The sequence below is a fragment of the Panthera pardus genome, unplaced genomic scaffold (genome assembly GCF_024362965.1).
Source record: "Panthera pardus isolate Hobbes unplaced genomic scaffold, ASM2436296v1 HiC_scaffold_15, whole genome shotgun sequence".
Lineage (NCBI taxonomy): Eukaryota > Metazoa > Chordata > Mammalia > Carnivora > Felidae > Panthera > Panthera pardus.
In genome coordinates, this window is record NW_026526710.1 from 36148775 (window position 1) to 36155995 (window position 7221).

Genomic DNA, 7221 nt, shown 5'->3' on the forward strand with positions numbered 1-7221 from the left:
TTTACAGCAAACAGGATTTCAATATGGCTTTTGTTCAAGTGTCTTTTTACTTTCTTTAAGGAAACAACAACAAAAAAAGATGCATACAGAACTCAGATTTTCCCCTCCAAATCCAAAAAAGGAGACAAAACCATAATTCCCTTTCTAGTACTCAAGAGCCGGAAATAATCAAAGAAATATATTAGCTCCTGATATAAGTAATTTAGGAAACTATTCTTATGTGCTGAATGTATAATGGATGTGCAATTAAGAATGAGTTCATAAGGCAACACATATCAGCAGAGCCTTTTCCATTTAAAAACAAAAATGATTTTAATCCACTAGCACTTAGAACATAAAAATGTGTCCTAGGCTACTGCTCAGAGATAAGAGGTATGACAATATCAAACAAATGATGAGATGATGCATCTCTTGGAGGATGGATTCCCACTGTTATGGAACACGCGCAGGGCATAGTCCTATGCTTTTATGCAAGAAACAAGTTGCCCCTCCATTGCAGAAGTTGGATTTGAATTAACTTTGCAGAGATAAATCTTAGGCACTATGAATGACCACCAAAGGGGAAAATACTAGTGAAGGAAAGGAAAACTTATATGTACTTTTCCTCATAGTGTTGTTGTTGTTGGTGGTGATGGTGGTGGTGGTGGTGGTGGTGGTAGTGTGTGTGTGAATGTGAAAGAAAGAAAATATGTGCTCTGGACCCTATAGTCATGTCACACCTGTTAAGGATGAAAGGAAGCAGTATAGTAGAGCAAGTATCAATAGCTCAAATGTATTTGGTGCAGCAGGTAAACTACATGATGAAGGGGGAGGATGAAGGCTATGAGGGCTGGTGTGGGCTGTGAGGTAATGAACATGCATACCTCCAAAAGGCATGAAAGCACATATCTTTTTTAAAATTTCTTTAAAAATGTTTTCATTTATTTGAGAGAGAGAGAGAGAGAGAGAGAGCGGTAGAGGGGTGGGGCAGAGAGGGGGACAGAGGATCTGAAGCAGGCTCTGTGTTGACAGCAGTGAGCCTGATGCGGGGCTCAAACTATGAATGGTGAAATCATGACCTGAGCTGAAGTTGGATGCTTAACTGACTGAGCCGCCCAGGCGCCCCTTAAAGTACATTTCTTTTTTCAAACCACCATGTAGCCCAAACAAAAGAGCTGTATGGGCTCAAGTCCATCTCCTGGATTGGCAGTCAGTTTGCAAACTCTGGGCAAAAGTTTAAAGAGCATAAGTTCTAGAGTGAAACTAGGTTCAGTTCCTGTTAATCAGGCTAGCGGATAAGATTGGCAAGTTAATTTAACATCTGAAAGCCTCATTTTCCTTATGTCTGAAATGGGGATAATAATAGTACTTAGTTTATGAGATTATTGTGAAAGTATTATGATAATGTATAAATGTAATGTGTTTAATAGGATGACTGGCACCTAGGAAACACTTAATAAATATCAGCTGTGTACACACACACACACACACACACACACACACACACACACACACAAGAAACTACATATAGGAATGATCATTTCCTCCTTTTAAATAGCCACTGGAGAAAGATATGAACTTTTATAATAATGTCTTGTGGCATATCCATTTGAGAGTAATTGATGGCAGCAAATGTTTTCTTTCAGAGAGTGGGAGGCAGTTTGGATTTTGGAAAATATTCTAAGAAAGACTGATGAATAAGATAAATGGTAAAATTGTGCGATATGATTTTTGGGCACAAATAAGTTAATAAGAGGGAATATAAGTTTGGGCATAAAAGGATGTGTAGACAGGAATTCAGAGAGAATGGTCATAATTATTTTGTTGGGTTTCTAGCTCCCTGATATTTTCTAGTAAATCATCTCAATGTTAAAATGTTGGGGAACCCTGGGGCTCAGTAATTGACCATCTTCTTTGTCCATCCTCACTCTCCCTTGGTGATGTGATCCAGATTCATGGCTTTAAATACCTATTTGCTTAACTCCTACTAATTTATTTCTTCAGCTAGGCTCTGCCTCTATACTCTCAACTTATATACTCAGTCATCCAGTTGATACCTTCACACAGATGTTGAATAAGCTCTTGAAAGAACAGATTCCTGAGATTCACTACCTCCTTTTCAAACCAGTATCTCCAGTATTCTTGTCTCAACTGATGGCAATCCCGTTCTTCCAATTGTTCAGTCAAAACCTTTGGTGTGATACTTGACATCTCTCTTTTTCTCATACTTTTTATCTGGTTCATTAGCAAATTCTGCCCACTCTGCCACCTCCAGTTCTGTCATCCTGGCCCAAACCACCATCATCTGTCCTCTGCATAATTACAATAATTTTGGCTGCTCTTACAGGAATAACTTTTCCCTTGAAAATCTGGTCATGTTACTTCTCTATGGCTTATTCTCTGACTCAGTTCCTGTCTTTGCCATGACCTACAAAGCTCTCCATAAACCTGTTTCTTGTTGAACTTCTTGGACTTTATTAACCCCTTTATCATTTTATCACACCTGCCACACTGACCCCCTTGCTGTTTCTTGCACACACTAAGAGCTACTACCTCTGGACCTTTGCTTTTGCTCTTCCTTTGTCTGGAACATTTTTCTGCTATATATTTGCATGACTGGTTTTCTCACTTCCTTCAGGTCTTGAGTTAAAAGTCACCTTCCCTGGCTATCTCATTTAGAAATTTTTTCCCCTCCCCCCATACTTTCCTTCTCTGATTTGCTTATTTTTTTTAATGTTTACTTAATTATTTTTGAAAGAGAGAGAGCGAGTGAGAAGGGGAGGGGCAGAGAGAGAGAGAGACAGACAGACAGAGACAGAGACAGAGACAGAGAATCCCAAGCAGGGCTCAAACTCATGAACCACAAGATCATGACCTGAGCCAAAATCAAAAGCTGGATGCTTAACTGACTGAGCCACCCAGGAGCTTTACTTACTTATTTATTTTTTCTTAACAATCATTTTTGTGTCTCTCACTATAGAAGGTAAGCTCCCCGAAGGCAGTGAATTTTGGCTGTTTTATTTACTGTTGTGTTGTCAGTGCATTGAAAATGCCTGGCCCCAAATAAGCATGTATTAGATATTTGTTGAATGAATGAATAAATGAATTTGCTGTCCTTTTTGTTACTTACTTTTATTTTATTTTATTTTATTTTATTTTATTTTATTTTATTTTATTTTATTTTATTTTATTTTCCATCCCCTGCCTCTTCTTTGTTACTTATTTTTAAATGATGCAGGAACCATGAAAGAGATGGGCAGTGAGTTACAGTGGATCCAGGCACTTGAATTCTATTTGTAGCAGTGCCACTAGGTAGCTATGTTGTTTGGGACCTGCTTTACTTTTTTAAGCCTTGATATCCTCTGAAAAATGAGACAGGTAGACAAGATAGATGGATGGTTTCTAGAATCACTTCCATTTCTGGGTTATGTGACTCTGATATAACAAAGAAGATGCTTATAGGCATAAGGACCTGTGCTCTATTTAAGACCAACTTACAGCTTTCTGTGATAGCCAGAAAGTGTGCATTTCTTGGTCTCTCTGTTTGAAGTTTACCACCAATTATCTTTGTCTTTGAGGGAGGACCAAAGCCCGACAGTTGAGTAGAAGAAGAAGTACTTCCCCAGTTTTAGTTCTCACCTCTCATCTGTCATACTGGCTTAGCATATTTCCTCACCAAGCTGGAACTTATTTTGTACTACTTGCAGTAATGCTGATGCTGTTAATATCAAGTTATATTTTTCCTAAGTATTTCTACATGTATTGATTGCCATCATCACATCACCATTCAGAAGATGGGTCAAGTTTTGTCAACATTTCCACTTACAGAAGCTGGAAGCAGAGAACCAAAGGGTGATGAATTGGCCCTGTCACAGAGAAAGTCAAGGCCAGAATTCTATAATAAGCAGTGTTCATTTTTTACTAATAAAGTGCTGCTGTTAGAAGCTGAAGTCAGAACTGGTAGCATTCTTGCCATCTCCAAGTCTGGAATGGTAGGTCATTTAGAAACACTTACATAAATGTTTCTGCAACTCATGGAGTGCCAGGAATGCCATGAAATTTTGTTGGTGGCTTACAGATTTCCAGTACTATGTGGAGTGCAGAAGACAGAATCTCTTGACTCTGGGATTTATAGGATAAGTACCCTTTCCCTTCTCTCTACTCAAATTACTTGAAGATAATGATCCTTTCTAGGCATTTTGCCAGAGCAAGAATAGAATTCTGTCTGCTAAATTTCTGGTCAAAAAAAGTGAATAGGTGGAAGAAAATGTGCCTAATATGTTTCTCAGTTGAGAGCAGAAGTGAGCAATGATAGATATAACTATATAAATAATTATTAACCAGTGCAGAATTTTTAAAGACAAGAATTCAAAGGCAACTTTGGAAACTAGGAAGTTTATCACAACATAGAAAGCATAAATAAAATACAAAGACTTAGGTATCCAGGCTCAGTATTTAGAACATAAATGAGTTCAAAATCAGATATGTCTCTGAGACCAATTGGAATTTATCCCATCCTGGGTAGATTTGTCTTTTGGTAAGAAGGGGCTCAGAGACTGAGGTATACTGTACAGGGTTCCAAGATTGAGTATATGCAAGCTACAAGGTTGAACTGTGTCTCTTTTGCTGGAGAACCTGGATTCCTTACTTATTACTTTACAATACAACAATTTTTGATAACAAAGTCAAATATGTCCCATTGAAGAGAAAGTTGAGAAAACTGAGTGTAGTGAGTATAATGTAAGTAATATTATCTCTGAGTTTTTACTGTTGGAGATGAATGCTTAAGGTAGGAAGTGCCAAGTGTGTATGCATTGTAGGTCTGTATAGCTCGAGCCCTAATGCCATGGACACTCTTTCTGTCAAGGGGACAGATTAAACCTTCCTCTTGGCCCCTCCACCCCAGGGAGAATGCAGCTGTCATAGTGGACATTTAAATACATGAAGTTTATATTAGAGCTGCCTAGACTAGCAGGCAGATAAAAACTATTCCAAGAGTTAGATAAAGCAGGCTACAAGCATCTTGTAAAGCATATTAGTATGAAACAAGGCTTCAGTATAAATCAACAGGTAAAGAAGAACTTTGAATAACTTCGTATGCCAAGACTGATACTACTGAATGGAAGTAGCATCAGTCCTAGGGCAGCATACCTTAGAGATATTCAGTATATGTGGGGCTACTCAGGAAGATGGCTCCAGATGAAGCAGTTAAGGCTCTGCTCTTAGTTATACCAGCTATGTGTGCCTGCTAGAGTATTCAAAGGACCTGAAAGTCAATTTCACAATATTAGTGCTTATTGTTTATATTTGTGTTTTTTGTTTTTTGTCTTTGAGTTTGGATTGAGTCCTTCCCAATGAGTACTTTTAGCCTACTCATGGTCCTTAGCCAAAAGAACCCCTCTAGGAATCATTACATTTATTTTTTGTTATATAAATGAACCCATTTATTATAGGCTAGCTTCAAATGGTGGAGCTTCAACTGGTCTTTCAACTCCTTCAGTCTTCTGATGGCCAACTTTACTATGACGGCAGAAGTGGTGTTGTAGGACCAGGCACCACTGGCTATGGTTTTCATGCAGGAACCACAATGGCAGATTCCCACAGCTCGTCTTTTCATCTTGGTTTTGCCACAGAAGGAGCAAGTGTACTTGCAACGTGCCCTTGCAAAGTGTACTTGGCATGCTGGCTTATTTCAATCTTCTGCACCATTTTCCTGAGGGAGACACCATAATGGGTCCTGTATTTACCAATGATTCTGACCTTCTTGGCATGTTTAGCCATGTTGCCACAAACTAGGTCTGAGCCCAGAGAGCATGGGATTATTACATTTAGATACCTGGATTGGGTGAACTCTGAATGTTACTGGTAATCGTGGAGATCCTGACCTTCAATGACTGCTGTATTAGCAGGGCTGACCGCTGTTTCAGTAGCAATTTACAGTGCACATCCTCTGAGAAATACTGGTTAGAGTCCCTTCCTTACATACATTACTTCTGAAATTATGTGCTCTTATAGCCTTAGGTTTTATTGTAATCTCTGCTACATAATGCACAAAAATATTTATGAATGTTCTTATAAACATTTTTTTTTTTTTTAAATTTTTTTTTTCAACGTTTTTTATTTATTTTTGGGACAGAGAGAGACAGAGCATGAACGGGGGAGGGGCAGAGAGAGAGGGAGACACAGAATCAGAAACAGGCTCCAGGCTCCGAGCCATCAGCCCAGAGCCTGACGCGGGGCTCGAACTCACAGACCGCGAGATCGTGACCTGGCTGAAGTCGGACGCTTAACCGACTGCGCCACCCAGGCGCCCCTCTTATAAACATTTTAATATTCTCATAAAGGTGGTTTTCCAGAAGCTATAAAGATACAGATAAATCTGTCTTTCTAGCACACACACACATATACACAGGAAAGAAAACGAACTGCTTTGGACACACAAGCTCATGTGCTAGAGAGCATAAAAAATCTTCTTTTCTCTTTATCAAGACCTAACTTAAACTGCCACTGAGTTAGTTCTTCTACCCAGGGGACTCACTGTCCAGTGGGCAACACAAATTTGACTATATTACTCTTCTGTATAAAACCTTTAGTGACTCTTCATCACCCATGGAATACAGCTCAAAGTCCGTCATGGAAATATGTCATGGACTTCATCTTTTGTCATTTCTGCCTCACATTATTTGCTTTAGATGCAGCATACTACTTCTGGTTCCTTGCACATATCACACAGTTCATTGCCTCCTTTTTCAGGCTTATCCTCTTCCCTTTAGAATATCTTCATCTCATTTTCTCCTGACTATTCAAATTAGTCCTTAGTTCAAGTGTTACCTCTGCCCTTTAAGATAATGTCTCTATCTATATTAAAAAAATAAATAACTAATTAAAAAAAGATAATGTCTCTATCTTATTCTTCCTCACCTCCAATACGACCTTATGTTCTTAACTGGGTGGGTGAGGTAGCCCTCTGAATTCTCACTGCACTCAATGCAGATCACCGTGGGACACTATTTATTTGTCTGTCTCCTTCAATGGACTCCAAGTTCTTTGAAGGCAGAGGTTTTTGGTTTTTTTTAATTTCTTATTAACCTTTGGGTTTCCCATTGTCTAGCTAAATACATGATATATAGCAGCTGAAATAAGTTTTAACTATTTATTTAATTGAAATAGTATCATTCAAAAAATAGCAGTCTTAAGAAGTCCAGCAGAGCTAGTTCTGACAGAACACATTTTAGTCTAATG

At 38.6% G+C, this 7221-nt stretch overlaps 1 pseudogene; it reads right to left on the reverse strand.

Moving 5' to 3' along the window:
• Nucleotides 1-5395: 5395 nt before the first annotated feature.
• Nucleotides 5396-5760, reverse strand: LOC109248654 (60S ribosomal protein L37a-like; annotated as a pseudogene).
• Nucleotides 5761-7221: the final 1461 nt, after the last annotated feature.